The 19,439-nt window shown below is 45.8% G+C and overlaps 1 pseudogene; it reads right to left on the minus strand.

Annotated features, from left to right (window-relative positions):
• Window positions 1-2,948: 2,948 nt before the first annotated feature.
• LOC138302253 (U5 spliceosomal RNA) lies at window positions 2,949-3,057 on the minus strand (annotated as a pseudogene).
• Between the last annotated feature and the right edge of the window lie 16,382 nt (window positions 3,058-19,439).

The following is a 19,439-nucleotide window of genomic DNA, read 5'->3' on the forward strand; positions in this document are numbered from 1 at the left end:
AGTAACTTAATGAAAACACTACAAAATGACACAACACCAGTTTAGAAAAATAGGAAATATTTATCTGAACAGAACAAGACCAAAACGACAAAAATCTGACATACACAAGGCAAGTTATGAATTTTTAAAGATTAAACTCAAAAATAGCGTTTAGAAACAAAAATGCTTTGATGAGATGTTAACACGGCGTCGTGACGGAGTAATTCCTAACAAGCCGACACCAGCGGCGCCGGACACGGAGTCGCGTAGACCCCCAAGTACAGTACCTTTGGTGAAGAGTGAAAACAAGCCGATGCGTGAAGACGGGGATCGTGGCGTCTGTGCGAAACATTGAATTCACGCACTTCGAGCGGCGTCGGTCACGACGTGGTGCGGCGACTTTCACAGAGTCGCGGACTTCAGCGGGGCTGCAGCGGCATCGGGCCTGCGAAGAGCGTCGCGTTCCAGAGAAGGTCACGCGTCAGGTGCAGGCGGCATTAACGGATTCAGCAGCGGCGTCGGTCCGGAGTCGTCCGAAGTCGATTTCCTTGGATTTCCACCAGCTTTTCTTTCAAGGGCCCAGGAACTGGATAGGGCACCACTTGTCAGAGCAGGAGTCTCTCCAGAGACTCCAGGTGCTGGCAGAGAGAAGTCTTTGCTGTCCCTGAGACTTCAAACAACAGGAGGCAAGCTCTAGATCAAGCCCTTGGAGATTTCTTCACAAGATGGAAGGCACAAAAAGTCCAGTCTTTGCCCTCTTACTCTGGCAGAAGCAGCACTGCAGGAAAGCTCCACAAAGCACAGTCACAGGCAGGGCAGCACTTCTTCCTCAGCTATCAGCTCTTCTCCAGGCAGAGGTTCCTCTTGGTTCCAGAAGTGTTTCTCAAGTCTGTAGATTTGGGTGCCCTTCTTATACCCATTTTAGTCTTTGAAGTCACCTTTCTTCAAAGGGGACTCACACCTACTTGTGAAATCCTGCCTTGCCCAGGCAAGGCCTCAGACACACACCAGGGGGTTGGAGCCTGCATTGTCAGAGGCAGGCATAGTCCTTTCAGATGAGAGTGACCACCCCACCCCTCCCTCCTAGCAGAGATGGCTAATCAGGAAATGCAGGTTACACCCAGCTCCCTTTGCGTCACTGTCTAGTGTGAGGTGAAAAACAACCCAACTGTCAAACTGACACAGACAGGGAATCCACAAACAAGGCAGAGTCACAGAATGGTTTAAGCAAGGAAATGCTCACTTTCTAAAAGTGGCATTTTCAAACGCACAATCTTAAAATCAACTTTGCTAAAATATGTATTTTTAAATTGTGAGTTCAGGGACCCCAAACTCCACATGTCCATCTACTCTCTAGGGGAATCTACACTTTAATCATATTTAAAGGTAGCCCCCATATTATCCTATGAGAGAGACAGGCCTTGCAACAGTGAAAAACAAAGTTGGCAGTATTTCACTGTCAGGACATATAAACCACATTACTGTATGTCCTACCTTATCCATACACTGCACCCTGCCCTTGGGGCTACCTAGGGCCTACCTTAGGGGTGATTTACATGTACGAAAAGTGAAGGTTTAGGCCTGGCAAGTGGGTACACTTGCCAAGTCGAATTTACAGTGTAAAAATACACACACAGACACTGCAGTGGCAGGTCTGAGACATGATTACAGGGTTACTTGTGTGGGTGGCACAACCAGTGCTGCAGGCCCACTAGTAACATTTGATTTACAGGCCCTGGGCACCTCTAGTGCACTTTACTAGGGACTTAACAGTAAAACAAATATGCCAATCATGGAGGACCAGTTACATACACATTTTAAACAGGAGCACTTGCACTTTAGCACTGGTTAGCAGTGGTAAAGTGCCCAGAGTAACAAAAACAGTAAAATCAGAGTCCAGCACACATCAAAAACCTGGGGAACAGAGGCAAAAAGTTAAGGGAGACCACGCCAAGGATGAAAAGTCTAACAGTGTGGTTAAAAGCCCACAGATGAATTACAACAGGTCAAAGTGCTAGCACGTTTGACCTAATGAATATGTCGACACGGCCAGCGCTAGCCTCATCATATCGCTTTTTCCCCAAATCACTGAAAAGCCAATAGGTCTCACCTAAGCATGACCTACTGGCTTTGTCAATATTTTTTCCCGTGTTGTACAGCTGCGTGGCTGCTGTGCATCATGGTTCAAAATAAAAAAGCCCTATGATGGAGCAAGCGGTGACCACACTATAGAACTGTTTTGTTTTTTTACTTTCAGCCATGTTGCATAGCAGCCACACTGCTGTACATGGCTAAGAAATACCATGGACAAAGCCAATAGATCTTGCATAAGTACCACCTATTTTCTTTCCTATTGCTTGTGGCTTTTAGCCAAGGGTTGATTAGGTGTTTTTCCCAGGATCGCAGGAGGTTAATTTTGCTGGATTCAAACTTTATTCACTAGTTTCAAAGTTGGCTGCTAGACCATGACATGATATAAAGATATGTATATTTTTGATAGATAGATAGATAGATAGATAGATAGATAGATAGATAGATAGATAGATAGATAGATAGATATGGTTGTAAATGTATACTTTAACACATCTTTACATTTAAGTCACTGAGGGGATTTGAATAAAATCTCAATAATCAATGAGAAAGGAGAAGCAAGAGCCAAAACAGAAATAAAAATCAGATTGGATATAGTTACGTGTTTCATTTACCAATCAATCCTTCCTTACCTGTTGCTATATCGCTGCTTCCCACATGGTAGTGGATCCTTTTGGATGATATGAGTTTTTTTGTGCAGCAAGCGTCCCTCTTATATGTCATGTAGCAGGGCTATAGGTTAACCATGTTAACCAGTAAGAATCACCCCCCAAAGCTCATCGATGGAAAACAAAAGAATGTTGTCGCACTTGAGGAACCAGCAAATAATCAATCTGTCTACTATATAGTTATACTTTTGTTTACTAAATAAGGGGGGTAACCCTGCACAGGCTTCAAAAATTTAGTGAAACTCTTAAATATTTCTCTCCACGGAAATCTTTAGTAAAAGGTGAAGGATTTATTTGATTTTAAGAGAAACCAGAGTATAAGTTTCAGGGCCGCCATTTGCTCACAGTCAAAGGTATCAGGAAACATGAAATTATCCATGTAACAGGGTCGGTCTCCAAGGTGGTGACAAAACTGCCCCAAGCAAGGCCAAACGTAAAGCATTTACCAGTGATGACAAAGGATTTTTGAAAGGCAAGTCCATGAACGAGTGATAGTGATGGGTGCGCGGTGGACGTGGTTAAAAGGCCACAGGTAGATCACAACAGGCCAGAGTGCTTGCGCGCGACCTAAAAACACAAAGAATGTGTGTTTATTATCCAGCACCAGGGCAGCTCCTCACCTTTTGCCCTGCAATTAGGATAAGTGAGTTGGACAAGTATTAAGCTGCAAGTTGGATATTCATATTTTCAGAGATACCAAATAGTCTTAGTTATTTTATTGTGATTGAAAGGGTAATAAAACATTAAATAAACAAACGCAGATTGTGTTAGCCAAAGTTCTAATATTTTAAATATATGCGTATCATAGTACGACTTTAAATATTGAAAGGCTTTGACCAGAAGTAAAGAAGCACTTTTTATTCCTAAAAGAATATATCAATGTCTGAAATATACTAACAACAATTTTAATTGCACTGGGAGAGTGTTCTTGTTTTCATATGCAAAGAGGGGTTTACCACTTATTTAACCTTTTTTATCACACTCCCGTATTCCTGTTCCCACCTTACCACTTTCTCTTTGCATTCCTATTTTAGCGTTACAAATACCTTGTTATACATAGTGCTTCTAGTTCATAGTGCTGCTGTAAATACTGTAAAGAACAGATATTATCACTCCGATTTAAACGGTAGTCACTGAACCACCCAAGGCAAGACAGAAGCCTGAGTTGGCCTTATTTATACACAAACGTGTTACCTGCAAGGTCACAGCAAATGTCACTGGTGAAGGTTAACTCGATGAGCTATCTTGCGGGCATATCTGAAGGTCTTCACTGCTAAGAACTGAGCAAGTATTAATCCAGTTTTTCAGAGGTTCAAGTACAGGAAAAGATGAGGCCCAATGAAAAAGTGTAAAAGAAAATTGGGAGAGAAAGAGAAAATGCACAATTAACAGGGAATGGGGAAAAGGGAATTAACAGAGGAGGGAGGGATTGATGGAGCATAAATCATCGGAAGGGGTGCATGGTGGGAAAGAAATAATTTGATTGTCACTTATCACTTTTAATTTATTACCAAGTGTTAGAGGACGGTTCTGACCATCAGGTCTGCCCTGATTTTTCGATTTTTGACTTTTTACTTTGAGGAAGCCTCCTATGAGGTGGCTCATGCACAGTGAACACATGGTAAAATGGACTACATGTGTTTACCGCCGGTGCCACCATGCTAAGGAAAGGCTGCTGTGACGCAGCAAGGGCAGGAGGCCCCGGGCAGGTTACATGTGATCATGGGTGCGCCTGGATGTGCACCCATGTGAGGGCTGTGGGAGGAGGATTCCTGGTGTGCGCAGCCCAAGAACTGCGCCTAGGTAATCCTGGTGCAGGAGGAACTATGCAGACTGAGCGGTGACCTGGAGTAGGTCTCATGAGAGGGGTGTACACGTGTGAGGGAGAGTCAGTGTGCTTACTGTCTTTTCACTGAAGGGACACTCAGTTCAACACCAATGTCAGTGTGCTTAAGGTATTTGCATTGTAGGGATACACCATTAAATGTCAATAGGAAAGGAGGGCCTAGGGTGCAACTCCAGTTCTCTGGGGTCTACCGAGACCAGAGTACACTGTAACCTGTAAGAAAAGAATGATGAGGTAGGTTACAAGAGCATAGTTGTACAACTTATGGGTCATCCATGGATGTCATCAGTCTCTGACTCAGCTCAGGATTAGGGCCAATTACTGCTCTGTCCAGTTGCTTGAGCAGGGCCTTGCATCAATCAGCCAGCTGTCATTCCGTGCCAGGAGCAAGCTGGAGAGGCCCTGCGAGGAATGTCAGTGAGGAGGGGCTGAGACTTTCAGAGCACATGTGGCAACTAACTCCTGGAGGATGCCATTTTGAGTTATCCCAGAAGACTGTGCAAGAAGGAGGGGACGGGGGCAAAGAAGTGATGTGGCACGTATGGATAGGCCAGAGGTGCAGACCTGCTGGACACTTCCGCCCCCACTTAAAAGGTCCTGCACAGGGGAGAGCTCTCTCTCTTGGCTGTGCTTCACTGCTGGACACTGGGACTGCAGACCGGCGTCATGGATAACTGGAAGGAAGAACCTCCTAACTGCCCTTGGGGCAGGGACTCTGCCCCTGAAGGATTCCAGGCCAGCGAGGTGAATGCCAAGGCCAGGCAAGCTGTCCCTTTTACCACCCCAGAGGACTAGTTGGGGGAAGGACTGGGCTAGCGCAACGGAGAGCACGCTGCCCAGAAGGAAAAGAGGGAACCCAGAGGAAAGGTTGGCGCAGGGAGTCAGTGGGACTGGCTCCCTATGATCTGGGACCCTTCGAGGCCAGGAGGCCTGAGGGGAGTGCTCCTGGTGGCAAGGGCTTGTCACCAGGAGCGAAACGACACAAGAATGATGAAAATCGCCCCTTGGGGGCTGAGATATCCCAGGAAAAAGGATGGCGACCTTTGACCTTTGGAAAAGCAGCTACGAAGCGCGTGGGGTTCTGCCTCTGCTCGAGACTGTGCCCCCGGGGTGGGACAGGGCCCGGGGGCTGCCCCAGAAGGAAGAGGAGCGAGGGGAGTGCAGTCGCACTCCTCCTCTGGACGAGGAAGGGGCCTGTGAAGCCTGGCCCAAAATGAGTTGATGGGGGGTGCCGTCACGCACCCCGTGCCGCGGCGGGTAGGGACCCCGGAACCCATCCCGGGGCCCCCTGCCGCAAAGCAAAGCCGGGGAGCGCCGTCGCGCTCCCCACAAAGATGTGAGGTTGGGGCCCCAGACCCCATTCCGGGGCCCATGAAGACCGAGGAGTGGGGGGCGCCATCACACACCCCCACCAGATGGCCGCCAGCTGTGACTCAGCCGGCGGCGAAGCAGAAGCCGGGGAGCACCGTCGCGCCCCCGTGAAGTTTGCCAGGAGGGGCCCCGGACCCCATCCCAGGGCCCCAAGAAGATGCTGACCTCGGGGAGCGCCATCGAGCTCCCTGTAGAGACTAGGATTGGGTCCCTGACCCTATCCCGGGGCCCCAAAGCTGCCGGGAGGAAGGGGGGAGTACCGTTGCACTCCCCCAAGCGTCCCGTCCGGCCGTGAGCCTCCCCGCGTCTGCAGACAACACAGAGAAGGCCGGCTCCCGCGGCAGCACAAGGAGGTGCTGCCCGTGCTAGGAGCCAGGAGGGGCGGCCAGAGTTGGGCTCCCTGCGCCGCCCTCCAACGAGGGAACCTTTACCTGGAGCGGAAGTGGCCGGGTGGGACCAGCACCCCCCACGATCAACATCGGCTTGGGCAGCTAATTTAATATGCAGCCGCCCCAGCATGCTTTGCGGGGCCGGAGCTGGGGATGGTCCCTTAAACAGGCTTGTGGTGGTCCCAGGAAGATGGGGCCACCACCTAATTCACGCCCAGAGACAGGGGGAGCTGCAGGAGCAGCGCAGCTGCCCCCCAACATCGTTTTGTGTCCCCACCCTAGGTTGGGTGGGACAAATGAATGATAACCCCCCCAAGGGCGCCACATGCTGTTAGAGCCCAAGTATATGTGAACTTTTGCTCCAGCTTGTGGGACTGTGTCTACCAGAGGGGTAGGCTAGTATTATCCAATCTATTGGACTGTTATTCAATGGTCAATTAGGAGTAATCCAAAAGTAATCCTAATGGTTAATTTGCTTTAATATGGTTCTATATGTTCCCTGATTATGTTAATTTGAATAATGACACTGGCAGCCACCTTTTGGCAAGTTAGAGGTATTTAATTGCAAATGTAGGTGTGTTCATTTCACCTTACTGTCAAATGTTCAAATGTCGTGGGGTTGTTTAGCCATGTGGGTTGTTGGATTATATTCTCCCTTGGGGAGACATGAGAGATTATACAATGTTTTCCCAGAGTGATTCCATCACTTTGTGTATACTTGTAGATTGTTGCACAGTATTGAGTAGTGTGTGTGAGTAATAAATGTATTTTACTTTATCAAAAGAAAAAGCACAGACTGGAGCTTGTGTGCTCGTGAATGGGGATTACTAGCCCACACCACCTCCCTTGAGTAAGTCTTGGACTGCTCTGCAACGCTACCCTATGAGAGTCAAGCGCTACAATGGGGTGTTTGGTTCCCAGTGGCAGTCGTGTGCGGACTCATTACTTGTGCAGGCCACACAACTAATGACCCACCTTCCAACACTAAGCAATTATGTTGCTATTGACTGTAAATTGCTCAGACTGATAGGTGTGAGAAGTGTGTGCCGGACGTGTTCAATCACTCGTTTTCTATCTGTCCAGGGCCTTCCACAGGACTGCGTCCAGGAATGTCTCTTCTGGAGAAGTCACATGCTTGAATGCTTCAAATGTTGCAACATACAGCTCCGGGACCTGGGGAGTTTTGAAAGATGGCTCCTCTGGTCTCAGCAAGCCTCTCCCTGCCATCTCTCTGCTAATTTATTAAAACATGAGGACTTTGGTGTGAGCACAGTGGATTCATTTACTTTTTGGGTTCCCAGAGGTAACCAATTATGTACACATGCACTGTCTTCACTAAAGGCTGTGGTCTAGGAATATTCTGTGAAGCCATATTGAGTCTCTCCCAGTATGAGCTTGCTTAAAATGAACATACTAACAGAGCACAGTAACAGTTGTAGAGGGGGATATATACGCCTCCTTCCTGTACCTACTTTACAATACGGATTCAGGGGCATAGTCACAAGCACCTTGCGCAGCCACAGCATAATTTGTTTATGTTACTGAGGCATTAAGGAGGCCCCTACCATTTAACCCCTGGCTACACATTATACCTGCGCCAGGAAGGCCCAAAATAATTGTGCAGTGAAATTTACACGATTTCACTGCACCATTTTTTCTGTCATTTTTAATGCCTGCTCAGGGCATAACCTATGGGCCTCCCTGTGCTTCAGAGCTGATGTGCCACTTTCTTGTAACTATGCCCCTAAATCATCCATTCCATGATGGCCACTAGGCTGACCTTGACCATGTTCTGAATTCAGAAATTTGCATCCTCTGCACTCACTGTGATGTTTCTAGTTTTTTGCCTTGAACAACGCCCACAGGGCATAACTTTCTACACTGCAAAATTACAATGTTTCCAACCTTCCTAACAATACTTAAAGAATTTAGACATTTCTGCAAAATAATCAAGGACAGGAGTTAGAATAGTAAACAAGTCTCCTTGAATATCTGGGGGGAAGGCTGAACTTTCTTTAAATGTTACAGGACTGAAGTCAAAATATCACATTTCACCCTCCAGTGTCTGTCATGCCCACCAGTATCCCGAGGCTGCTGTTCCAATCAAGCAACACAAACTCACTGTGCAGGGCTGTATTCTTCTTCTATTTCTACACTCCTCCCAGCTATGCAGAAAGGTTCGACTCCTGATCTGGGAGATCACTGTAGGGTCTGTCAGGTATCGCGAGACAGCAAAACAAATGGAAGATGTGCATCACTAAGGCTACTGCAAGCATGAGACCTCAGCTGTTAGCCAAGCAAAGGACAATATCTATTTTGCTCCCCTTTCTACTCTCTGTCCCCATCTAGCCTGTTATTCTTTCTTTGCTTTGAGGTCCCACACTGTTTCTTTTCCATCCAACATCCTGGTGCTACCTTGCCCTCTGATTTTAAGTCCTATCTAATGTCTGCTCCACTGTTTCACAGTTTGTTGGACCAAACCCTCTCTGCAGGGTCACCTTTACACTTTTTTGCCTTCAACCTCCTGTTCGTCTGATTTTGGTTTTATTGGCATTAGGATTCAGTACATATTAAAACTGCTACCTATTGCTAAAGTGCCTGTGTTCTCTTCCTAAACCATGGAAAAAACAGGGCTGTCTGACTAGAACATTTAGTTCATTAAGAATTCTCTAATATATGTTACTACATGATACCTAGAGCCTGTAAGTTAAATGCTACTAGTGGGTCTGACAAAAGCAGGAAGAACAGATGATGGACAGAATGCTGAACAATGCAAACATTCACCCCCAGTCACAAAAATCTGGGTTAAAACCATTGTTTTTTGCACACCATGCCAGCCCAGTTTGGACCAAGCCACATGCAAATCAGTCTTGACCCTATTCCCCAAGGGAAAAGTCCAGCACGAACTGTCAAGCCAGGTCCTCACTGGACCGTAAACAAGCATTCTGGGACTGGTCAAAAATAATGATGCACAGGGTCGCAGAGGAGGAGATGCATTGAAAAATAAGGTGATGCGTCTGATTTTCCAGCGGAGCACAGACAGTGTGTTGTTTCTTTCCCTGCCGCAAGGAGATGGTTCTTTTTACAGGAGTGCAGCCTTGGTTCCGAGGAGATGCGTTGAAAAATAGGGCGCTGTATCAAATTTTCCTGCACAGCACAGATGATGCATTGTTTCTTTCCACAATGCATGGGGATGCATTGATTTCCAGAAGCCTCTTATCAAGCCCCAACCTCCCCTTTTATTAAATATAAGTCACACTAAAGGTAGGCCCTAAGTAAATCTAAGGGCAGGATGCTATGTAAGTAAAAGGAAGGGCATGTACTTTTATGTTTTGCATGTTCTGGTAGGGAAAAACTCCCAAAGACGACCTACTCCTTTAATAGACCTGCTTTGGGAATTCCTTAATATACATTTAAGCTGTAATTCCTGATCCAAGAGGAGTATAAACATCATGTTTCATGCCATTGGAATGGTAATATTACTATTTTAGTAATGCCACTTTTAGAAAGTGGACATTTCCCTCCTCTTACTGCTCTGTGTGCCTTGAAACCTGTCTCTAAACACATTTGGGCTGGGTGACAGCTACACTTTGCGCATTCCCTCTAGACAGCCACAAGCACAGGAAGGCTGGGTGTGATAAAGGATTCGCCTGAATTCATTTGCATTTTGATGGGCTTTCTTGGGCAGGATTCGTGGAGGGAGCTGACACCTACAGCACTTTAATAGGGAAGTGCCTGCCCACACACAAAGGCTGATTACCCCCTACTGGTGGACTGGAGCCAGGGCTAATAAGAAAGGATCTCTCTGCACTTCAAAGACCTTTCTTTGAAGTTACCCCGTTTCAAAGGTACATTTGGGCATAAGTACTGGCCCTCTGACCCTAACAAATCAGTAGTCTCCTGGACTTGGGAAGAACTCTGCTGGAGTAAGGACTGCTGTGCTACAAGGATTGCCTATCTGCTTGACTGACTGACCTGAGGAACTGCTTCTCTGCTTTGCTGAGCTGTCCCTGCTGATCTCTGCCCTGCTGAGGACAAGGATTGGACTCATCACACTTCAACCCAGAGTGACTCCAAGGGCTTGCTGCTTTGCACCCTGTTCTTCTGCAGTCTCAGGGACGTCAAGGACTTCCTGCAACTTCCCTGGTGCTGCTGGACTCTGTCATCTGTGAGTCCTACTCTTGCCTTACGTGCCCCTTCCAGTACTGGGCCTCCAAAGTGGGTTTTGCAGCTGCAATCAGATTTTTTTGCTCTTCAAATCAAGCTTTTTTGCTCTTCATGAACAGGCCCTTTTGCACTAGAACCACACTGCTTGCAAAAAGGATCAGCATGAGTGGGTGCAATTTCATCTCTTTGCAAAGCAGCCCAACCGTCTGCAACACTTGGCCGTTCTTTGCGACCGCAAACAAACTCTTCACACAAACCTGAGAAGGTAAATCTTCAGTGGGACTTACTTGAAACTGTATCTGACCTGTGCTCCATCGCAGCCGGCCTGAACTCTGGATTTGCCCCGTCTAGCGTGATCTCAAATAACATTTTTAGCACTATTGAATTCTAAGCACTGTTTTGGGATTTAGTCATTAAAAAATCATATCTCAGCTTCTGCTTATTGGATTTTTTGTTGTTTTGGTCTTCTTTTACGTAGATAAATATATTCTCTTTTTTCCTAAACCTGTTTGGAGTCGTTTTTTCATTGTATTGCTGTGTGTGTGTTTTGCACATATACGTTAAGCATTGCCACTTAAGTTACACGTGACTGCTCTGTGCCAAGCTACCAGAGGGTGAGCACAGGTTAATTTAGGTTGTGTTTCTGACTTACTATGACTAGGATTTTGGCCTCTTCTTGGACTGGGTGTATACAGAATAGAGCGAGGCCTGCTGATGGGCATTTTAGTTTTATTTATTTTAAACATAGGCACCTTAGATTTAGAGCATGTGCATGCTCATATTTGCCCTCCCTACCACTCTCCATAGTTGCCACTAAAAATTTCTGCAGCAATAGAGCAATGTAAGCTGCCCGGTTATTAGGTTTACAGCGGATTTGTATAGTATTTAAAAAGATCCATGAGGCTAGGGGAAGGCTGTGTCACATGTTTAATATTCATGAATTGTATAGCAACAAAGTGGGCATCAAAATGGCATGTTATCACAATATTTGGTCAGCACAGCATTCTTTAATTCAAATTATGGGTCATGTTGCTCTCACATAGCAGCGCTGGTGTTGGTGTCATGCAGTCAGTGAAAGATGCTTACAAATGACCAGTCTGTCAGAACACCAACATATAAATAATGAAGCAGAGATTCAGGTGAATCAAGACACAAGATTGTGCTATAGAAAGTGGAGAGGTAGAAATGGAGCAGGTCATGAATTATGGTAAATCTATTAAGTAACCCTGCAGATACAAAGAAAGATGAGTGGGTGAATGAAAGGATACTATGTTATGTCATATCGATTTTTATAGCGCAGTATTCACCCAAGAGGGCATCCAAATGCTTGAACAGGTGTATAGGAGTGTTGTCCCCATGGGGCTTATACAAACTGCTAGGTCTTCAGCTTCTTGTGGAGCTCTAGAAGTCAGGAGAAGGGTCTGATGTGTTGAGGGAGCTCATTCCAGCTGATGCGAGGAATGTGTGAGAGTGAGGCAAAGCATTGGTGTCTGATGGGTTGGTGAAAGTGTATGCAGATGTTCAGGTATTCTGGTCCTGTGCTGTGTAGGGATTTTATGTTTATGTGTGAGAACACTGAATTGGCTGTGCTTGTGAATGGGGAACCAGTGAAGCTTCTTGAGGTACAGTGTGATGTAGCTGCGGCATTGGAGGTCAAGTATTAGTCTTGCTGCAATGTTTGGGATGGTCTGGAGTCTGTGTGGGACTTGTTTGGAATTTTGGCATAGAGAGAATTGTTGTAGTCCAGCCTGCTGGTGATGAGTGCTTGTGTGATGGTCTTTCTGGTAGTCTGAGGTAGCCATTGGACGATTTGTCACAGCATACAGAGGATGTGAAAGCAGGAGGTGCCCACTGCTTTGAATTGAGCCATCATGTTGAGCTTGTGGTCTAGGATGGTCCCTAAATTTCTTGTATAGTCTGTGGGTGTGGGTGCAGGTCCTAGCTCTGACTGACACCAGGTGAATTCTAATGGGTAGGTCTTGTTGCCAAAGGTCAGTACTTTTTTATCTTAGATGAGCTGCATGTAGTTGGTTTGCATCCAGTCTGCTACCATGGTCATATAGTTGGTGAAGTTGTTTCTGGTGGTGGTTGGTTTGTCCATAATGGAAAAGATGTGTTTGGACTCATCAGTGTAGGAGATTACGGTGAGGTCTAATGATTGGATGAATTGGATGAGCGGTGTCATGCATATGTTGAAAAGGGTGGGGATGAGGGATGACTCCTAAGAGACTCTGCATATTAATTTCTTGGTCTCTAATGTGAAGGGTGGCAGTCTGACCCTTTGGGCTTTTCCTGTGAGCAAGAAACAGATCCATTTGAGAGCAGATCCTTGTATGCCAATCTTGTGAAGTCTTCTGATGAGGGTTTTATGGCAGACAGTGTTAAAGGCCGCAGAAAGGTCGAGCAGGATGAGGGACGCTGTTTCTCCTCTGTCCAAGATAATTTAAATGCCATTGGTAGCCGCCATGAGTGATGTTTTGGTACTGTGGTTCTTTCTGAATCCTGATTGAGCATTGTCTATAAAATTGTCAGTTTGAGGTGGATTGTGAGTTGCTTGTTGATGGCCTTCTCAATCACTATGGCCAGATAGGGAAGCAGGGAGATGGGTCAGAAGTTGCTTAGTTGATTGGGGTTGGCTGTGGGCTTTTTGAGGAGGACTTTATTTACTGAAAGTTTCCATTAATCTGAAAAAGTGGTGGACATGATGGAGGTGTTGATGTGGGTCAGGGTGGTGCTTATTGTTGGTGTTCCCTGGGTATAGTTGTGGTGGGGGCATGGGTCCATTGGGGCCCCTGAGTGGATGGTCTACATGACTACATCTGTGTCATTTTTGGTGAGGTTTGATCATTTGGGCAGGTGGCTGTCTTAGTTGGTGGTGAATAGGTTAGTAATGAGTTCTTTGGGGTTGGGTTGGTGTGCAAAGTTGCTGTAGATGTTTGCAAATTTACTGTGGAAGAAGTTGGATAGGTTGCTGCAGAGTTGCTGGGAGGCAGCGATGTAAGTGCCAGTGGCTAAGGGGAGGTGAAATCCTTAATAATCTAGAAGATCTCCTTGCTGCTGTTGGAGCTTCCTTTGATGCTGTCCACTAGTGCTTTCTTTTTAGTGTCTCTTATTTTCTGGTGATGAGTGCAACCTTGTGGGTAGTTCTGTCTGTGGTGTTGTTACTGGCTCTCCATTTCCTTTCTAGCTGTTTACAGTGTCATTTGGTCTCTCTCTAGGCTCTAGAGTCAATTCCTAGTGGAGTGGCAATGTTGGTGATGAGGCTGGCAAAGGTGGCTCATGGTCAGAGTTGTCAGTAGGCAAGAGTTCTGTTCAGGGTCACGTTTTCTGAGAAGTGCAGATGATTTATCAATGGGTGGCATTTTCTGTGGAAGTTGTGCATTTGATAGATCCCTTGTAGATGATAGCGAGTCCTCCTCCTGCCTTGTGAAGGTGGTCCTGTCGAGCAACTTTGTAACCCACTGGGATTGCCGTGGTGATATCGGGAGGCGATGACAGGTTGAGCTAGGTATCTCTGATAAAGAGGATGTCTGGTGCACCTTTATTCAACAGGTCCCATATTTCGGTTGTGTGTTTGCTGAGTGCTCATGTCTTGAAAAGCATGCATGTGTTTTGAAAGAGGGTGTTCAGAGTGTTGTTGGCATTTGCTTGGTGGGGTTTGGGTGTGTGGCTGCTGGAGAACGAGTAGTGGGTGCAGGTGAAAGCTCTTACCGTGGTATGAGGTGCAGCACAGCAGCAGTTGTGAGGAACAGTGTATGGGGTCCAGCGACCTAAGGAGAGCAACGGACTATCACTGAGTAGTGATCAGAACAAGTTTCCTGCTGCTAGGCATGGTCCACTTATGGACTGGGGCTGATGGGCTTGACTTTGGTGTGCCCTTAGCATGCCAGTAATGAGCCTGTTTAGAACGTCTGCTGCATGTCTGTGTTGAAGCTGCCATTAAGTAGGTCCTGGGACAAGGGAGGGATGCAGGGTGCCATAATGTAATTTCCTGTGCTCATGGGTGACAAGAAATGAAGTTCTTTTTCTTGGCTTCTTTTTTTTTAAAGATGGTTTTGGTGGGAAAACCAGTAATATCACTTCCTGACCAGATGTATGATGGGAAATTCAGTGATCTAACTTCCTGTGTAGGTGGATGATGAGAGGTCCAGTGATGTCCCTTCCTGTGCTGATGGTTGATGGGATGGGTGTAGGGAGGCTAAAATAGATCCATGTTTGGAATGATGAATAGATATTTAAATTGATGAAGGGATAGATGAAAATATAGCAGATGGATGCAATGCATACCCCTCATCACCCTTACATACTCTGCAGTAATAAATGCATAGGATGTAAGAGCACAGAGGGGTATACACTGCAAAGTTATATGCAGTGGTTTCTAAAGTGTAGCAGTCACTGCGTACCACTCGGCAGCAGCACCCTTGCACACTCTGCTTTAATCACTTCAGAGTATTTTAGGGTGCTGAGTGGTATTTGCAAAATGCATTGTCACAACCGTTTTTGGTTGTGAGGGTGCATTTTGCGTTAAGAAAATAGTGCTAAATGCCCATTCCACTTCATCGTGGAATTCCCTGGAATCTCATGCAGTTGTAATGTTTTTCCACAGAATTCCACAGAATGAAACTCTACCAGTTTAGCAGACCCCCAATTTATATTACAATTCTGAAAATGCCACTTTAAAAAGGTTACCATTCTCTTGCTATAACCATTTGGGTCCTGCTGCCAGTGTCCTGGGCCACATGACTGTAAGTGGCTCTGATATTTTACTTTCTGTATTTCCCCCAGACAGAGAGGCAAATGGGGACTAGGTGTTGGCAGGAGAAGCAATCCTACTAGGATGGCTGGGGGCAGAGGTGTTTCTTGCCCCACTCATAGTTCAGCAGACGTGCCTCCAGCACACGCAAAGTAATATGACACTAGTCTTTTGACACCCCATACTTGGAGCATTAAAGGAACAGGAAAGACCTCTTACAGAACTAGGGGTCAGATGTATCAAAGGTTTTTACCCATCATATGCCTATGGGAAAATGTGTTCATACATATGGCCCCAGATGTGGATCTAGTGTAGGGAATCTCTCCTCTTCAAAGGGTGGTAAGATATATATTTGACCTCTTGAACCACTCTGTAGTACACTCCTGGACCTTCAGACATTACAAGAGGAAAGAGTGCCTTGTGGCTTCCACTCTTCTTAACCAGTAACCCAATTTCTTATACAATTCATTTTGCCAGATCCCAACCCATACTCTCCCTTACTCACCAGCTGTCCCTGCCACTATCTCTATGATTCCATGCTCCTCTATTCCTTTCTTCTCCTCATTTAACCAGTACTCTCACCAGCAGTGGCCCATCATGAAGGACACAAAGAGTGTCAACCCTCTTAATGTCTGGGCCAGACAGCCAAGCACTGTACATGCGCTAAATGCACAGAAGCCTTGCTGCCTCAGCCAAAATTTGCTAAGGCTGAAGATTGTATTGCCTGGAGGGCATGTCCTCCTCTGCCTGGCAAATTCTTCTGTGAGCCTCCCGTTCATAACGGGGAGGAGTATCACTAATAGACTCAGATCTGGGTGCTTCAGTTGTAATCCCTGAGGTGTGAGAACTGACTATATATCAGTCACTCTCATCACTGAGTGGGGTCAGCAATTCTCTTTGACCGCATTCCACTCTGTGACAACGTAGGAAAGGCCCTCCTCTCACTGGTAGACCCATGACAAGGTCATCTAATGAGAAGAGGCAGCAGGATCTTTCGTCCCTCCCTTCCTTACTTGAAGCCTTCAGCAGACATCCAAGGCATCTCCTTCTTCCTCCCACCACTGTGGCAGGTAAGTCCTTATCGAACGTTGAATGCATGGTTGTTTTTTTGCAGATTTATATGGCAGGAACTTGACCTAAAGGTGTTGGACCACTTTACATGAGCATCAGTTACATTACACATGGACACATTCATTTTTTGGGTAGGCACGGGGAGATTAAATGATTGCCTAAAATAACAGGATGTTAAGCCAAAGCAGAGACTCAAACTTGCCTTCCCAGCTTCAAAGTCAGGAGCTCTGGCCATTACACCTCATCCTCCCTATGGATGTATCTGTTTATGCATGAATATGCTGTGTATGCTGGGTATGGGTGTGTGCATGTGTATGTACTTGTGAATGTGGTACAAGTGTGTGCACTTGTAAATCATGTGAGCAAGAGTGCATCCATCTTTTCTTTCAGTCTCTCCTTCCAAGCAGTTGTTTGCTCTCATTGTCTTTTGATTGGATGAGTCATCTTCTTCCCACTGCCAATGCCATGTACTGTAGTGCGTGAGGGACCATTTTATCTCACCTATCAGTTTGTTGTTCAAGCTCTTTCACCCTTTCTTACTGAAATTAAGGTCAATTCCAGCTCCTTACTGTCTGGCTGCCTCCAAAACACTTGGACTGCATCCTGTCAATAGCTATATTGGTTGGAATGATTTTTAGAACGTTACAAGATTGCTGTCATGTGTTTAGATGGTGGTCATTTTGTAATTTTTTTTGTTTAAACCATAGCAATAGAAATTTAAAGATGCACCTGTGTGTTCACGCATAGCAGCTCCCTTGAGATTTTTTTTAAAGAATAAAACACATTACAAAAAAACGCTGGCAATGCCCATAGGTATGCTCCCAGTGTCATAGGCAGGATCAATTATCACTGCCACATCTTGTTTGTAATTTTGTGTGCTGTTTTGGCACAGCATCATAGTTCTTACTCACCCAGGAGTCTTGCATTGGCTGTCACAACACTAGTTCTTCAATGTCACTTTATCCCTTTCTCAATCATATGATGCCTCAACCTACTTCCTCCTTCCTATTAAAAGCAAAGGCTTGAAAGCCAAGCAGGCGAAGGACTGCATATTAAAAAACTCTATCTGGGAACTGATAAGTAACCCAGCAACAAATTGGCACAAGTACCTAAATCATGCCCTGGAGGGAGGCCCTTTGAGCATGTGCAGTTTGGACAAGCAGCATGCTGGTACCCATGGTTGCAAAACTGCTGATTCAATCAATCAATCAATCAGAGCATTTGTAAAGCGCACTACTCACCCGTGAGTGTCTCAAGACGCTGATGGAAGAGGGGGCTGCTACTGCTCAAACAGCCATGTTGTGCCGTGTCTCCTGAAGGTAATTAGGTCCTGTGTCTGTTGCAGGTGGGTGTGAAGAGTGTTCCACGTCTTGGTGGTGAGGTGGGAGAACGACCTGCCAACAGCGGTCGTTCTGTGGATGTGTGGGATGGTTGCGAGGGCAAGGTCGGCTGACCAAAGCTGTCGGGTCGGGGTGTAAAAGGAGAGCCGTCTGTTTAGGTATTCTGGTCCGGTGTTGTGCAGTGCCTTGTGAGCGTTGGTGAGGAGTTTGAACATGATTCTCTTGTTGATGGGGAGCCAGTGTAAGTCTCTCAGGTGGGCTGTGATGTGGAAGTGGCGGGGGATGTCCAGGATAAGGCGTTCTGTATGCGTTGCAGTCCCTTCTGGAGCTTGGCTATGGTTCCTGCATAGAGGGCATTGCAGTAGTCCAGTTTGCTGCTTACAAGGGCTTGGGTGACTGTCTTTCTGGTTACATTGGGGATCCATTTGTAGATCTTCCGAAGCATGTTCATCGCACTCGTCCACACCCCTTGCGGCTGCACACCAACAACCATCACACCATCCTGTAAAAAAGAATCTTGGCACCAGTGTGACAGCTAAGGCTGTGAGAGAAACAGGGTATTTGGGAGAGGTTTGGAGGCCAGGCATTGCTTTAATGCAGTCAGCCAGGGAATATGAACAAAAAAGTGGACATCTGCTGCCTTATCTTATTCACCAGAGGTAGTGAGAGTGCTATCCCAGCAAAGGCAGCCTCTACCTGCTGGATGCTCCTAAAGGAATAGAGTGCTTAGAAGGAGGCTGGAGAGACCGGGGAGTGCTATTCTTCACCTCAGCTGGCAAGCTCTTGCAGTCAGTGAAGACGTTAACGGAAAGTGGAACAACACAATAAGATGCTACCCCCTCACAATCAGAGCAAGAACCAACAATAGACCAACAAAACTGGATGACCCCAAAAAGCAGCATGGATGATGGCATCAACAACAAAAGGTGTCAGAATTATGACAAGCAAATGACAAGGATTTGATTTATAGTAGAGATGATGTCATGCAGCAAAAGTTATGATCTTGTTGAAATAATTTATTCATGGCGGAGAGGATATATGACCTGTCCCCTAATTATGATTTCTGATCAAGTGTGGCACTTAGAATGATTTATGACCCTGTAATAATGTTTTTTTTGCCTTGTCATCTTGATTTATGACTGACAACTGTGAGTTACGACGTCAATGTTGTATTGCAAGAGTCTATGCAAGTAAATAAAATTGTGGCCAAGTATTCCCACAGCAAAATGCAAACACACAGCTGGTGTGAGTTTATTAAAAAATGGATATGGAGAATTACACTAATTGGAGTGGGCCACGTGCAGGGACTATTGAAAAGTAAAGGGACACGCAAGTAAGCCCTTAAAATAGAAGACAAAACATCTTTAAAAAAGCTAGTGAAAGGACTGAAACTCCACTCTGGCCTACCTCTCGTACTGCAAAGTACTGAACCCCCCCTACCTAGACTCTAGTACCGCACTGCCAAAATTTCATGTTCTTGCTGCAAGTGGTCTGTAACTGAGAGGAAGATATTTCCAGGGGTAAACAACCACCGCATAGCACTGTTTCCCCCTAGACCAGCACTCTTCTATGAAACTTGCATTCTACAAATCATAGGATTATCATCTTTAAAATATTACTACCAAATTTCGTGTTAAGTCTCATCACACCTTAGGATATGACTAAAATATTATTTTAAGAAAGCGCAGTGTGTATTTATTCATTGGTTGACCTTACAAAACTAGCAGGTACAATTGATGGCACTTTATCTAACTCTGCACCAAA

Source organism: Pleurodeles waltl, chromosome 6 (genome assembly GCF_031143425.1).
Source record: "Pleurodeles waltl isolate 20211129_DDA chromosome 6, aPleWal1.hap1.20221129, whole genome shotgun sequence".
NCBI classification, from domain to species: Eukaryota; Metazoa; Chordata; class Amphibia; order Caudata; family Salamandridae; genus Pleurodeles; species Pleurodeles waltl.